Below are 17,024 nucleotides of genomic sequence, written 5' to 3' on the forward strand. Positions count from 1 at the left end.
ACCAGGGATCAAACTCAGGACCTTGCAAGGCAAGCACATTGCCACTGAGCTAAAGCCCCAGCCCAAACACAGAATTTTTTAAATGGAGGAAACTGGATAGATTAAATATATTTTTGCATCCATAGCAATTTGATTTGTAATAGCCAAAATGTTGAAAGAATTCAAATGTGCATCAACAGGAAAATTTAAACAAATTATGGTAGAGACATTGCATGGAATACTGCTCAGTGATACAAGGAATGATCTATTAATAATCTATTAATACATGCAACAACAGAGATAAATCTCAAAATAATTAGGGTGAATGAAAGAAGTCCAAATAAGGGTCTGTAGTGTATGATTCTATTTCTATAAAATTCTAGAAAGTGTGAACTAAGCTATTGTGACAGACAGCATGCCAGTGGCTGCCTGGGGTGGGAATGTGGGGTGACAGGGAAGGGTGGGAGCCATATCCGGTCTCTTGTTCACCTATGAAAATTGTTATTGGTGACTTCTGCCTGGTGAAAATGTTTTATTTTTGCATTGTAAAGCTTATAAATCTTTTTGTTTCTGGTTCTTGAATTTTGTATCATACTTGAGGAGGATTTTCCATTCCTTTATTAAAGAATTCTGCCATGATATCTCATAGCCCATACATTAGTTGGTTTTCTGGTGCTATCATAAAATACTTGAGGAAGAATGCTTTATAAAGAAAAGATATATATTTAGTTCACAATCTTGGAGGCTGGAAGTCCAAGATCAGGCAGCTCCATCTATGTGGCCTCTGGAGAGGGCCTCCTCAGCTGCCTTCTAACATGGCAGACAGTATCCCTGTGGGATGTGTATGAAAGGGCAAGATCACAGAGTGAGATGGGAAGCCAGAGAGCAGAAAGTGGCTGTTCTTGCTCTTTTTCATTTTTTTGAGGATTCATTCTGAGGCCAGCATTAGCTCCCCCAAGAGTAATATCCCCAGTGACCCAATACTTCCTACTAAGCTGCACCTCTTACAGATGCCACCACCTTTTCCCTTTGCTACACTGAGACCAATCCTCCAGCACACCAGTCCTCCAGGACACACTCAAGTTATAATTCCATTATTTACACTGACATCTTGGATCCAATTGCAGATTTTCCTGGTGTAGAGTGGAAGGTGTTTGTTGTTTTAGTACCAGGGATTGAACCTGGGACCTTGCGCTTGCGCAGCAGGCACTGGAACCACTGAGCTAGAGTGGAAGGTGTCTATATAACTTTAGCTTTATTTTTAGATAGCTAGCACAATTCCTCACTTATACAATAAATCTATCTTCTCACCGTTGACATTAGCATCCCACCTTTATCTTCACTGAGTACAAGAAAAGGCTTTTATATGGAAATTCTAGAATATATTTCAATAACAACGAGTATCATCCAGCAGAGAGGGTTAAAGCTGAAAATCCAGAAACAAAATCCCTGAGATGGTGAGAGAGCACAGGAGCCAGCACATATTAATAATAAATAAGAAAAGCTGACATTTATTGAGGCATTATTATATGCCAGTCAGTGTTTTCAGCACTTTGCACAGATTAAGTAATTTAATCATCTGAGTAAGGGCACTTTCCCTCTTACAACATCACTTGTTAGGAAACACTGGAGCATAATGCTGTGTTTCACCATAACTGGTTCTAAACAGCTGAAGCTGAAAATGGGTGACCTGAGTGAACCTGTGTCGCAAACCCTCACTATATCTAGCTGAAGGCTCATTCCTGCCCAGTGGAAAGCAGGGCTTATACAAACTCACTTCCCTATCCAGAGTGCAGACTTCTTATTCTTGATTATCATTTCCTGGTGCACCCTACCTACTGCTGGGGCTGATCAGACCCTTGGTTACCTGTGAGGGGGGAATGATGGGGAATAAAGAGAAACAGAGACAATATTCAAGGTGCAAGGGGACCGGGAGAAGCCTGCATCTAATGGACAGACTCAAGAAACTCCAAGGTTGACACACTTTTACTAGCCAGCAAAAATCATAGGGGGAAGGAGTTGTGTGTCATTTGTAGAACAATAACAGTTGAAAAGATATTTGGAAAAATAAGGAACAGGTTAAACTTTTACAAGGAGACTGTGTGAAAAGGGGCCAGGTTCTTCCCTATACCCAGATCCTGCCAGAGTTAATAAGGAACTAGCACTCTTTTTTTTTTTTTTGGTACTGGGGTCAAACTCGGGACTTTGCACTTGAGAGGCAGGCAGAACCACTGAGCTAGATCCCTGGCCCTGGAACTAGCATTCTTTACATTTCCTTCAGCAGATATTATCCTGCCATGAGAATACTGTGATTAGAAGCATTCCCACACACAACCAGAAAATACGTCGCTTTCCATGAGCTTTTCTGTTTCCCAAGGTAGGTCACATCAGCTTTGGGACCATGGGACACAATCTGGCCCTCAGTAATTCCTCACATAGCCTGGTCCCCAACAATCTGCTTCTTTATTTATTTGCATAACTCCCCTATTCTTCCTCCATACACCTTTTCACTGTGCATATTTTCCTGTCTAGTAGGTAAATAAACACAGAGCTTGCTTTGCTGATCACTGTAATGGGCACTGGCTTTCTTTAATCAGCTTTCAACAAACCTGTGACATAGGTTGTAGGATTATTCCCATTTTCCTTTTTTTTTCAGGTTTTATATTTTCTTTATTAATATATACTTGCACTATATTAAAATAAAAGAGAAATAAATTTAAAAAGCAAAAAAAAGTTTTGGGCCTGCTTGGTCAACTCAGCTAGATCCTGTGTCAAAAGTATATATACATTCACATATACAATGATACACAAGTAAATAGATCAATATGTGATAGAAATATATTGAATGTTATGATTGCACATGTAGCTGAGTAGAACACCTTTGGTTTGGTCCTCAGGAGAGGGGGAAAAAATCCACACACACCTCATGTACTCTTTCTTAAACAATACTTGGGAAAATATGTTAAGTTTGTTTTTAAGAGTGAAATATCTAAGGTCCAGAGAAGAACTTTAACAATAAGCCACTGACAAGGATAATGTATGTCTTTTATACCACATCTGAAGGAAATGTAAAAGTCATACATTGTCCCATTTTACTTTTGAGGAAACTGAGGCCAAGTAGGCTAACAGACTTGATCAAGATTGGGTTACAAAATAGTAGGACTGGGCTTTGAACTTTGGTAGTCTAAGTCTATGAGGATATAATTCTATGTCGAAATGGTATGAAGGGAAATGGTGAATGTTAGTTTAAATGTATCTAACACAAAATTCGTGTGTTAGAAGCTTCTCTCCAGTCTCACAGTGTTGAAAAGTAGACCCTTTTGGGAGGTGCTTAGGTTATGAGGGCTGGGTCCTTAGAAGTGGATTAATGCCATTATAGAGGGCTTGACAGAGGGAGTTTGGTCCTCCTGCCTTTGTATCTTCTGCCATGCAGGACACAGCATTCTTCCCCCAAGGGGGCACAGCATGGAAAGCACTGTCTTGGAAGCAAAAATCCAGCCCTCACCAGACCTTGATCTTAGACTTCATAGCCTCTAAACCATGAGAAACACTTTTCTACATTTTCTGTTACCCTGTCTGCAGTGTTCTCTTATAATAGTTCACTATGGAAGGCAGTGAACAAACATATAGGCAGGTAGGTAAACATTTCATGGTGAGAAGATAGGTCTTCTATTTTCCTGTTGAGGTACAGGATTATGATAAATACAAAGAAACATTCTCATTTCGTCTGGGTTGCTACAGCAAAAATATCAGAGACTGATAGCTTAAACAACCATTTATTTCTCTCAGTTCAGGAGGCTGGAAGTCCAAGAGCAAGGTGGCAGCAGATTTGGTGTCTGATGAGCCTTGCTTTCTGGTTCATAGACAACCGTCTTCCCACTGTCTCCTCACATGGCCCAAGGGGTGAGGGAGTTCTCTGGGATCTCTTTTATAAGGGCACGAATCCCCCTCTACAGGCCTCATTATTTTCCATGGGCCTTACCCCTCCATATCATCACCTTGGGGGTTAGGACCTCAACACATGAATTGTGATGGTGCCGAGGGCCACAGACAGTCTATAGCAGAAACCAGTCTGCTCAATTGAATGGCTTCCTCTAGCAGTGATTAGCTGTCTCCATGTGGGTAAAGAAAATGTTCACCCACCCTGAGGCAAGCCCATGGCTCTCTAAAGAAAGACTACATCTAGAGAAACAGACAGTTGATCAGGGAAAGAGTGACTAATGGAGAAACAAAGAAGAGGGCAACTGGACATTGAGGGCCAAAGACATACTGTGCAATGTTCTTTGGACATGGCCTTGGGTTTAGGATGGATGTGAAACTGAAGCTGCTTGGGGTGGGGAGCAGGAAGAGGTTTGTGATTCTGTTTGTCTATACTTAGCTCCAGTTGTCTGGAATTACTAAGTTACTGTCACTGTTTGTTCCCAGGGCTTAGTACCTCAAATGCCAGTGGTATTTAGTGGATTCAAGCCATGATCTTTAAGCAGAAATGGCTCTGCTTAAGATCATTTCATCACCATTTACACCTTGGCTAGAGTTCTGGTTGCTGCTCCCAGTGAAGTCCCAATGCTGCTCCTGCTCCTGGGTGTGAAAGCAACTGATGGAAAACAATCTCAGGAAAGATGTAAGAATATGGATGAACTGGATAGAAAATATTAAAAATGGATGATGGGGCTGAGTGTTTGGGTCAGTGATAGAGAACTTGTCTAGCTTGTATAGGATCCTGGGTTCAATTCCCAGAATTGAAAAAAATAAGCACAACAAACAAAGACAACAACATTTACATGTGAGTCTAGGTTTTTTTCATAAATATTTAAGTCTTATTACAGAGTAGGCCCTGGGTTAGAAGATTGCAGTTCTTTCTAAGATAGTTACATAAAAGCAGGGAGCATGATTCTATCTTTTAGTTTATCTTTGAAATTGCTGGTTATTTGTCTTTATATGAATGGTTTGTCTAATGATTGCTGAATGGATTAAGAAAGGAAGGATGGCATATCACAGTGTCCTTGCTTGTGCTAACCTTCTTACCTAGAATGCTTTCCTTTTGTAATATGACTACATTCCTATTTGAAGGCCCCTCTGCCTTTGTGAAGCTTTTTCTGCCTAACTCCTGCCTACAGTTAACTTTCCTCTCTTTAATGTCTATAGTCTAGAAGTTTCGATCTACACAAATAGCACATGCCATCTAATATTTCGCATCAATGTCTTTCTCCGAATACCTTCTAAGCAGCATTCCTACCCTACTATGTGAAGCTAGGCACCATGCTGTTATACTCCTGCCATGCTCACCTGGTGCACTCTCCTGCCTGCTCCATCTGTCCCTTGCCTCAGGAGAGTGAGCCATGTGGGCATCCTTACCCTCTGATCTTTGAGTGTGTTCTAGCAAGAGGTCAGTGAATAGGAGGAAAGAGAAGGTGGGCTCTTTCTTCTCCTGAGGGGTCCCTACAGATCCACACCACCCTTTATCAAGGGCCTTGACTCTTATTGTGTGCCCTCTCCCTACAGTTGATCTACTCCAGTTCTAGAAACTACTTTCGTCTCAGCTCCCTTTCACCTGGGAGGAGCAATAGCTTTTTACCCCTGCCAACCTGGAATTCTGCCCTATCCCCTGGCAGGGATCTTTCCCAGGCACAGAAAACAATAGCACACAAGGCTCATCATGTGCTCACTTGCTGGCTGCCTGGGACACTGGGCTTTCTGCTTAGCAAAGGCTCTTGGATATCTTGGGAGAGAGAAATCGGGAACACGTTTTGACAAACAGCACCAAGTCTAAGACTCCTGAGAAAATGAGAAGGGGATAGACAGCTTGTCCCTAACCTCCCAGCCCAGATCCATAGACTTTCAGCACTTCCTTAGCTTTGCGAAGTTCTTTTGCTCTGGTACACTAACCTGCTTTCTCGTTCACTAAGCATGTCATGGAATTGACGGATACTCTTCCTTCTGCTTGGAACATGACTTTCTGTTATTTGCCTAAAACTTCATTCAAATGGCAGCGTGAATGTGACTTGCTTCAGGAGCCCTCCCAAGAGCAGACCCTTCACCCCGGCCAGGACAGATCAGTGTCCTCATATATGGGCTTGATTTGGTGGGTATCTGACCCATGTCACCCCTCTTCCCAGAAGGCCTCTGCTTCTGGACGTTAAATTTCCACAACCTGGTATGTGACTGACTCCAAGAGGTTTGGAAGGTGCTGCTTGTCTATCCATGCACAAATGACCCGAGCTTACTGTAAAATGGTGAAGATGGGAGGCTGGGAAGAAAAGTAGAAGAAGAGCACTGTCTACCAGCTCCAGGTGCAAATAAGCAAAATAAGGACAAATCTTTGCTTGTGGGCTTACAAAAGTGTACATAAGTGATGCTTATGGAAAAAGTTTTCTTTTTCTGAAGAGGGCAGCAGAATATTATTGGAAGGGACTGGACTGTGTCAGGAAAGACAAGAGGAAGGATGTATCACAGAGCTCACAGGAAGGTTGAGTCTCATCACAGGGTAAGGACTGGGGAAGACCAGGAAGAGATGCATGGAATTTTCTTGGTGTTGTCACTACTGGGCAAAAGGCAGAGGTTGGGGCACAAGGCTGGAGGGAACTGGTGATACAGGGCAGGCATGAAGTGCCCCGGGTATCAGAGAACTTAGGTACTGCAAGAAGATGTGGGAGAAGCTCCAGAAGCAGTCAGAGAAGGCAGAGGGGCACCAGCCATTTCATTGCCAGGCTTGGAATAATGGCAATTGTCATGCTCCTTTGAGTATGTAATGTCACCAGGCATGGGAAGTACTGTGTGTGTTTGAGCATGATGTCTTTGAACTCAGTTATTGATTTTAATAATCATTCTTTAGCTCAGTGGCACTGTGTCTGGATCACAAGTGCAAGATCCTGAGTTCAATCCCTGGTACTGAAGGAAAAAAAAAAAAGAGTAAAAAGGAGCTGGCCTCGATAATGTATCTTCTTGAGCAGTGATGACTGATCTATTCCCTAAGTCCCTGGGATCTGGAATGTGGCAGCAGCTTTAATTTCAGTGTGTCTTTATGTGGTTCTGCATCTTTCCATTTGGACTGCATGCTTGAAGTTGCTTATTCAAATAAGCAAATGTCCCTTAAATGGAAAAACATCTCTGCATGCAAATGATCAAGTAGCATTTCTAACTTTAGCTACAGAATTTATTATTGCATTCTTTGGGGAACTGATTAAAGTAACCCCAGACACCATCCTTTTATGACCAAATAGTATGGACAGTTATAAATAGTGCAGTGAGCTGTGCCTGCAAGGCTGCAAGCCAAAAATCTTTGAGTCAATAAAGGCACTGTTGTTCTCTGTGAGGAGGCAATTATGACATGGCATTTCTGAAACAGGAAGCTGAGTAAGGCAGTTTTCAATTGAAAGTCTAATAAAAAAATGTGTTTGATAAAATCTCCCCTCAAAATGATTCGTGTGCTTTATACATACTGTATATATCTATTTACATATGTGAGAATCCATTTCCATGTAGACATAGCATCACTAAGATATTTATTCATTAATATTCACTGACTAGAATAAATTATATAATGCTGAAAACTTGGCAACATTTCAGAGTAAAAGATGTTTGCACCCTATGCAAACCTATTCTGTTTATAAATATGATGCATATTTGTTGGAGAAAGCACAACAATAAATGCATAATGAAGAAAATATCCAAAGTCTTACTATCTAGAAACAACCAAGATGCTAACTCTTCTAAATATATGATTTCCAGGCTAGTTAATAAGGTATACACCATAATTTTAATTACTATGGTTGCCACCATCAGTTCTTGAAACCAGTTTTAAAAACCAACCCGTCTATGCCCAGATTTCTCACAAACAGAATGTAAAATAACAACTTCTTATGCTTAATTGGGAGGATCAATCCTAGGCAGCAGGACGAAGGGCAGCGGTGGGAAGCAGTGGAGGATGGGAAGCATCGCACACGGAGACCCTTGGAGACAACCCATTCCCCCAGCGGACTCACAGTGGCCCAGGTGGCCACGCCTAGAGAGACCAGGTGAGGAAGTCAGACCTCAGCACAGGCTTTTTGAGGGAGGAAGGGGAAAGAATTCCTCTGTGGTCTCCTTTTCCTCTACTGCTCACATTTTGCCTCACAGGAAGTTTACTCACATTGCTCAGAATCTTTGGCAAGGAGAAAATTCACTGGAGTGGGTCAGAAGCCCAAATCTCCGTTTCATTGCTTATCAGCTCCCTGAGGAAATCTGAATTTAGTTTTCTCATCTATAAAATATGACCGATCCTATCCACCTCACAGTTGCCTTAAGCATTGCATTAGAGAACATGTGTTCAGATGTATGCAAGCGTGCATAGCTACCATGACTGGAGCTCAGGGATTTATTTGTTGCAGACAGTGTCTACACACTTGCTCTGTGTCTTTCACAAAATGTGGGCAATAGAAAGACTGCTTTTAAATATTTTTATCAGAGTTTATTTTTATTCTAGTTTGAAAGTAAGATCTATTTTTACCTTAATTTTAAAGAAGGATATATTTTTACTGGAGCTTAGTGCATGTGATAGGGTCACTACCAGATTAGTAGGGGCTGGACTGAACATTTGGGTTCAAGAGAAAAGCTTGATTTGGGACGAGCAGGTGTTTGAAGAGAGATCAGAAGGGATGGTACCAGCCTCTACTTCACAGGAAGAGGCCATCTGGGCCATCTGCAAAGGCAGAGGCACACTGCACAGGGGAGGGTGGCTTAGGGTGTGTGTCATCTCCAGCAAGTGGCTGTGCCCACACTCTCCCAATTCTACCTAGAGCTTGTAGAGAGGGACTCCAAGCTCCACAGTGCCAGAGTGTCAGAGACTCAGAGGTCTTCTCCCAGGACTCAGTTCTGGGATCCATAGGGCTGAAGTCCAGCCTGAGGCTAAGGAGGAAAATGTGCTATAGCCCAACATTCTCTGAGACATTCATGGAAACATAGGTCCTGAGGGGTTGAAGTCAATGAAAGGCAGCCTTTGAGGAGAATGCCTTCAGGTCCAGATTGAGAACCTGAGTCTCCAGTCAGGCCCAGCCCTTGGCTTCACAGGAGGAAGTTCATCTCTATCTCTGGTTCGATTTAATCTCAATTTCTATCCCTCTTCATAAGTCACCTATAGACTACTCCACAGAGGGCCAGAAATTAGAGTGTCAAGGCAGTGGGGTGCAGAGTTTCGATGACCACCATGAGAAAGGGTTCATTTGGCATTTCCAGCTGCAGATGCCAGCAGAAGACACTGACAGACACATGTGGCTTGGATGGGGCTGTCATCCCAAGAACGCCAGCCCATCCATTCCTCAGAGCATGCCACACCCCCACAACCCCTGCACTCCATCCGCTGTGCGCACTCCCCCACCTCCTCCCACTCACCAGCCCCATGCTGGAGAGGTAGGAGTGAAGGCAGAGATGGTGGGCAGGGGGTGTGCCTGAGTGTGCCTGTGTGCGCAGCAGAGGAGACTCAACCACTGCCCCAACAGTGAGCACTCCCTAAAGCGCCATTTAAACTGTTAAATCAGACTGAGCGTAAATTGATTTGACATTTAGCAAGCTTTCCCTTCTTTTTTATAGGTAAGACTCATGAAGATCATGGACAATGGACAAAATACATTGTCTCTACACATCAAATATTGTTTTTTATTTTCATAAAATAGAAAACAAATCTTTGTAACCGAATAATCAGAGAATAACAATAGTTAATGCACTTATATTTTTATCTTCAAAGTAGTTACTCAGAGTACAAGACATAAACCAAAAAGATTTTTACAAAACAGAAACAGGTAATGACACAAACTTTCTTTTCAATGAACTAAGATAAACTGTTAGTATAAATGAAACAAATCAGTATGCATTGAAATATTTTTAAACAACAGAATATATAATTTGGGGAAGTATTTGAACTTCTCCCTATTTCCAATTTATCTTTCTGCTATTTTGCTCTTTATTTGTATATACATATATATGTATACATAAATAATAGATATACATATATACACATACATATATATGTATATACGTGCACATATATAGTGTTTGTCATGTAAGAGAAATCATGTGATATTTGAACTTGTGTGTCTGACTTATTTCACTTAACATTATGTTCTCAAGTTGCATCCATTTACCTATGAATGCCTCATTTATCTTTACGGGCAAAGATCGTGATCCATTTCTATCAGCAATAGATTAGGAAGAAAAACTTTCAAAAAATATAATAAAGAACCAATATCCTTAATATGAAAAAAAATAGAAAAAACAGCAAAGGATTGGAATAGGCAACTCATAAAACATAGTAAAATGGCCAATAACTATATGAAAATATGTTTATTGTCTCTTAAGGAACATGACTCTTAATGTCGTTTAAGTAGAATAATCATGAAATCTTTTGTTTAGAATATTGGCAAACAACAACACAAAGGCTGATAATCCTCTGGCACGTTTTCCTAACATAACTGTTTGCTGAGGCTGTTAATACGCTTGTTGACTAGATGTCTGGAACCTGATTAGTTCATTGAATTCTCTTTTGTAACAGCATCAGCGAAATCTAACAGAAAGACCTCTGGGGAAGAGAACTCAGGAGGCTCAGAATCTGGTGACTGCTCTGAAACAGATTTCCTCGGTGACCTTGGGTGTAGACTTTCAGTGCCTTGTTCTGCGTCTGGAACTTAAGGAGGATGTGACCTACTTTTTCCCTGTCTCATTGAAATGTGATCAAGATTAATGGCCTAACGTAGAAAATATTTCCAGTGACATGAAAGACCAGACTCATTATTCAATGCCTGAATTAATAAATCTGGTAAAAATCAGTCTAATTCACTTAATTCAGGAAAAATACTTGCTTAAAACCATGTAATTTTAGAACTGGGTGTGTATAAAAATGATCTCATCAGAATTTTTCAAAATGTCCCTCAGATTGATGGTGAAGTCAGATTGAGAGAACTGGGCTGCATCTTAGAGGACACAGACTGAGAACCATGCACAGTATTAACGAGGTCACATAGCTCTGCATCCGTCTTGCAGGGGTTCACGGACTGCAGCTCTCCGGGGCCACACTATCAGGTCAAGCTGGGCTTACAACAGTACAGAAATGTTTTCCTGCTCAAACTTTCAAGCTTTTGCAATGCAACACACATTGTTTTTCTAATATAAACTAAAAGTAAAATGTTCGGGGTTCTTGCTTTTTTCAGCATTTAAGATTTTTTATGTCCTTGAGGGTTTTTTCTGCTTAAAAGTTAACCTACACACAAAGTTTTGGTTTAAACTGTGTTTGGTAAATGAAACTAAGTTGAGTATATTCCTTCAAATGTAGTTATGTTGTAACAGACGTGTGGAGAGCCTTGGAGCTTCCTGGATCCTGTCCCGGAGGCTGGGCCCTGGCCTGTCCTCCCTGTAGCAATGCTAAGTATGCAAATGTCTCTCATGCCATAGGTGACAATCTGGCAAGTGTCACTCCGTTTAGCTAATTCATCCTCATGATTCTGTTTCAACTACAAATGAGACAACCGAGGGTTGGAGAGATTCAGCAATTCACCTAAAGCTTCAGACTCTGCGTGTCCACAAGCTGATTATGCCTGTGCTACTCGTCACTTCCTTCTTAGAATAGCTAGGCTTCTCTCTATTTTAAATATTGAATTTTGCTTTTGTTGTATCCCATCTCACCTTTAGGTCATTTCTAAAACATGATTAGAACCTTGTCACTTCTCTGCTTGAAACTTGAATGGGTCCTCAGAGCCTGGAAGAATGCTTTTCAAACTGTGGTTGTCAGATGAGGGCTCATTGGTGTCAGGCCCCACCCCAGGCCCACTGAACCTGAGGCAGAGGGCAGGCTGTGCAGTCTGGGTGATTCTGACATGCACCGGCATGCTTGGCTGCTAAGGAGTCCTGCCTCCAGCTTACTTTCTAGCCTCATCTTGCGGCTAGCTGTTTCACTCATCAAGCTGCATGAACATCCCCTTCATATACACAGCTGCTTGCTGTCCAAGGACAGTGTCACCTGGACATAAAGCACAAGGATTCCGGAGTCTTAAATATCACCTGTGTCATTTACTAGCACTTGTGACCTCCGTCAGATGACCTATACAAGATGAGGATGCCAGAAATATCTGCTCACTTGTGGTCATTCAGATTAAATGAATTAATGTATGTGGGGACCTTAAAATAGTGCCTAGCATGCAATAGGCCTTATAGGAATATATCATTGTCTTTGTTTCTTGTATTTATTTCCTGTGACTATCATAACAAATAGCCACAAACCGAGTGGCTTATTAACAACAGGAATTTCTCTTTCACTGTCCAACGTCAGTTTCTCTGGGCTGACCTGAAGATGTGGCATGGCTACTCCCTCTCTGATTATTGGTGCACCAGCCTTCCTTGGAGTGGGATCCCATTGAGCCAATCTCTGGCTCCATTTTCACCTCACCTCTCCCTCTGTGTGTGTACTATGATTTATTTTTATTTTTTAAATTTTATTTTATTAGTATATATTTGTGATACACAATAAACATATTCATCCTGGGGAATTTGTGCACATACATATCACATCTTGATCCTTACTTCCCCTTCCTCTCAACTGCCTCCCATGTGCTGCTTATTCTAAATATGGTTTGCCCTTTCCCTGAACTCATGCAGTAGTTTAATTCCCAAAGTCAGATGTTAATGGTTTTAACAGGATGAAAAATTAATCCACTTATGGTGTTTATAGGCAGGGTCTTTGGGAAGTTTCCTATTCTAATATCTTGCAGTAGTGTGGTACATTTAATATAACCAGTAAATCAATATTGATTCATTATAATTAAAAAGAGCCCATATTTTACATTAAGGACCGCTCTTTCTAATGTGAGGATTTTTGACAAATACAGAATGTCCTGTATCAACTGTTACCCTGTCATACAGTATCACTGTCCCAAAAATATCCAGTGCTCCACTTGTTTACCATCCTATACTTCAGGACTCTTTGCAACTACTGATCTTAATTCTCCATGTTTTTGCTTTTTCCAGAATGTCTTCCGGTTGGAAACATACAGTGTGTACCCTTTCAGCTTGACTTCTACTTAGTAATGTGCTTTTAAGTTTCTTTCAGATCTTCATATGGCTTGGTAGCTCATTTCTTTTTAGCACTAATATTGCATTGGCTGGATGTGCCACAGTCTACCCATTTAGGTTGTTTCTAAGTTTGGACAATAAATGAAAAAGCTGGTATAACCATCTACGTGCAAATTTCTGGTTGGATGTAAGTTTTCACTTCCTTTGGGTAAATCCCAAGAAGTACAATTGCCGAATCATATAGCGAGCCTTTGTTAAGGAACTGCCAAAATGTCTTCCAAAGTTCTTCACCTATTTGTATTCCCACCAGTGGTGAATGGGAATTCTTGTTACTCCACATTCTGATACCATTTGATGTTCTCAGTGTTCAGATTTTTGCCACTCTAAAAGGTGGGCAGTGCATCTCATTGCCATTTCAGTTAGCAATTCTCTAACGGTGAGTGTCTTTGCCATAGTACATCTTCCTGGAGTAGGAGTCTGCTCAGATCTATTGCCCACTCTTTCACTGGGTTGTTTTCTTATTGTTGAGTTTTTATGGTTGGCATACATTGTGGGATACCCCTCCTTCACCCAATATGTGTTTTGCAAATATTTTCTCTATTACACACCATATTTTTCTGTTCTCTTGGCAGTATCTTTTGCAGAGAAGTTTTTCATTTTAATATAGTCCAGTTTACCAATTTTTTCTTTCACTTTTGATGCTGTGCCTAAAAAATCATGGTAAAATCAAAGTTCACCTAGGTTTGTCTAAACTTATTAAATAACTATATAAATATTTATTTTGATGAAATAGATTGATCTACATTTACCAACCATACTATCTATTAGAAGCTTTTCAGTTTCATATTTTACATTTTGGTCTATAATCTGTTTTGGTTTATGTCACTACCTTTTTATTGCTTCTGTTTCCTGCTGTATCATATCAGAGTTTTCCTGGCAATTACAGATCATATCTTACCTGACTTAAGTGGGCCTCAGAAAACTGAAGGAGTAGTCTTCATTTTGCTCAGCACCCCGGCCATGTTCAAGGCATCCAGGCTTCTTGTAGTTTACCAGCCCCTAGAGAGGACAGTGCTCCTCCATGCCTCTGCTTGGGCATGCATAAGCAGCTGCTCCTCATCCTCTGCCAGCTTCTACGTGGGTACACCAAGGTCTCTGAGTGTCACAGCGCTGTCCTGTTCAAAGACTAAAAATGGATGAACATTTTATTTTCATTGGAATGAGGTTTGTGTTCTATAAAAGAAGCCCTAGGGGACAGGGTCCCTGTGGAGGTGGAGAGTCCAAGTTTAAGGGACATGTGACTATTCTCGTATCAACTCAAATGACTCACAGTTTCTGAGTAAAATGTACTTTTTCCCCCTATTTATATGCTTAGAAATAAAAGCAAACTCCTAATCAAGGGAAGAATTTTTTTCTACATCTCAAACAGAGAAATGCCTGGATTAACTCTAACTTCTTTTTTCATAAAGAAATATAAGCAAAAACCAAAATGTTCAGATTTTATTAATAATGTGATTTAACAGTATAGCTTTTCAGGGACAACCCAGTTAATTTAAAGTAACTTATACCTTTCAATTTTTTTCATATAAATAAATTCATAAATGAGGAAAATTCTTTGCTAGTCTGTCTTGGAATGTGTCCCGAGATAGTCTCCTTTCGGAGCCTGAGGCCCACCAAGAAAATATCACTTTGGCATAGACTTTTCTACAAAGATTTGAGCCCAGGTCTTCAGTGCTACTTGGCCATTACAACCTAATTATGAACAGCAGTTTTGAGCTGGACGTGGAGGCACACCCCTGTAATCCCAGCACTCTGGGAGACTGAGGCAGGAAGATCACAAGTTTGAGCCCAACCTAGGCAATTTAGCATTAAAGAAATGGATGGGAGTATAGCTCAGTGTGGAGGTCCTGGATTCAATCCCTAGTACCATACACGCACAAACAGCCAATTTTTGTTTAATAAGAATGTGATATTTGTAATGAAAGAGTATAGTTGTTTTTTAGTTGTGCGTGTAAAGATTCTGGTTATTTGTGGTTGGTGGAAAAACCAACCTTCTAATAAAAGTGGAAACTGATCTATCAGGCCCTGAATAGAGAAAGCCCAGTGGCCATTTTCCCGAAGGGCAGCACCTTGGGACCCCCAGAATGTGAAGTGGGTTAGCCCTGACCGCTTCCCATCATATCTAAGGATAAAAACAGCTCTTGAGCCTTCAGGGTGCTGGGGACTCGGACACTGGTTCTCTTCTTGATAAATAACATATCTCATAGTTTCTTAATTGAGCTTTGTTTTTTGTTCTATTATTTTTAAAATTTTATTAATACCTGTTTGCAGTACATGCACTTTCCTATCATCTTGCGGAGTTTGTATATGTAAATAATACAGCTTCTTTCTTTTTTTAAAATCCCCTTCCTTTCCCTTCCTCTTCCTCCTCTAGCTCCCCTTCCCCCCTTTTCATTCTTGTGGATATTATTAATTTTAGTTCATGTTTATGATATATAACGTCCACATTCATTGAGGTTATTGGGACCTTGTACCTTACATACCTTCACTCTATCTGTCCCCCCGCCCCGTCCCCGAGACCCCTTCTCATTGGCAATAGATCCATTCTCTTGTTTCCTTCTCTCCTTTTATTTTTCTCTTAGTTTGTACTTTGCCTTAGATGAAAAATACCCTATGCTATTCAAGTTTGTGTGTCTGGTTTATTTCATCCAACATAATATTTTCCAGTGCATCCATTTTCCTACAAATGTCTCCAATCTGTCCTTCTTTATAGCTGAGTAGTATTCCATTATGTGTAGGTGCCCAGTTTTCTTTATTTAGTCATCTGTTGATGGACATACAGGCTGTTTCCAGGAGTCATCACACACTGCCCCGCTTACCACTTCCCTTCCTAACCAGGCAGTGTGTGATGACTCTTTGGGACATAGTTGACTATGGGCTAAGGCCTTAAGACCCCCCTGAAAGCCTAACCCTAGAGTCCAGGGAATCATATATGAAATTACACAGTCAGCTGTTACACATGGAGTCTATAGAGTACCAATACTGCTACTTTTCTCCCCAGACCACTGGGCCAACCCCAGCATGCTTTGGGGCCAAGCTCAGGTCTGGCCTTGGTGAAGAATGACTTACTGACAGTGCAGCAGAGTCTGAGGGAGGTGGAGTGGGCAGAAACAGCTTGGCTTTGGGGGCTTTGAAGATCTGACTTGGAGAAAGTTGTCTACACTGCTGTCCTTTTATGAGGCACCCTAAAATGGACAGTGGGGCAGAGGGATGAGATGATCCAGACTTAGAATATGACCATGTTCTCCATCTCAGTTTTTAGAGGGTTGTAGAACATCACCTGAAAGGAAGCTTTTAGGTCACAAATTTAAATTTTTTACACTCTAACCATGTTCCCTATACCAGGAATAATCAAGAATCAGCTGTCCTCTGGGACTGTAAGGCAAACTCAGTAATCTAATGATTGGTGGCAACGTGTATTGAAAAGCAAGGTAAATTATGATCCCAGAAACACTTATGTGCTTAGAAGGCCCTCAATATGCTGGGTGATAGACAAGAAGGCTGTCCTTGGAGGATTTGACCAGAGGTCTAGATTCTTCAGGAAAATTATTTTGTCTAATGGAGAATGAGGCTGAAACAAGTTGCACTGCTTGCCCTTCAAGGCAATGACCAAATAGATCACAGGCTTTTAAACATTTTTGGTTGAGATGCAAAATGATAAGTACCAATATATACACTTTAACACACACACACTAACACACACACACTCACACGTAATGGTAACAAGAGTTTTAAGTACAATATACAGGAATAATGATCTTGGATATTTTTGCTCTATTTCATTAGAAATAAAGACTAATTGCAATCCATGGAATTGCTTGACTAATGAGTCATAATTTGCAATTTGGAATTTAGTAATGGAGAGAAGGTTGCAAACACAGCAGAGGGGCAGATCATCCCAAGTGAACCAGGGTTCACTAGGGGAATAGGTTTAATGTTTAAAATATATATTA

At 40.9% G+C, this 17,024-nt stretch overlaps 1 long non-coding RNA gene across 3 annotated transcripts; it reads left to right on the top strand.

Moving 5' to 3' along the window:
- Positions 1 to 2,176: 2,176 nt before the first annotated feature.
- LOC110346483 (uncharacterized) lies at positions 2,177 to 12,367 on the top strand. 3 transcript variants are annotated; one of them, XR_015445365.1, is made up of 4 exons: positions 2,177 to 2,356; positions 4,405 to 4,600; positions 7,854 to 7,994; positions 10,502 to 12,367. It is a non-coding gene; the product is annotated as an uncharacterized LOC110346483 (long non-coding RNA). The 3 variants fall into 3 exon arrangements; XR_002390567.2 differs by lacking the exon at positions 4,405 to 4,600 and having other exon boundaries at positions 2,189 to 2,356; XR_015445366.1 differs by lacking the exons at positions 2,177 to 2,356; positions 4,405 to 4,600 and adding an exon at positions 4,620 to 6,463.
- The last annotated feature ends 4,657 nt before the right edge of the window (positions 12,368 to 17,024 follow it).

This window comes from Heterocephalus glaber, unplaced genomic scaffold (assembly GCF_053883595.1).
Source record: "Heterocephalus glaber isolate CG9 unplaced genomic scaffold, H.glaber_assembly_v1.0 deba00001610, whole genome shotgun sequence".
In the NCBI taxonomy this organism is placed as follows: domain Eukaryota; kingdom Metazoa; phylum Chordata; class Mammalia; order Rodentia; family Bathyergidae; genus Heterocephalus; species Heterocephalus glaber.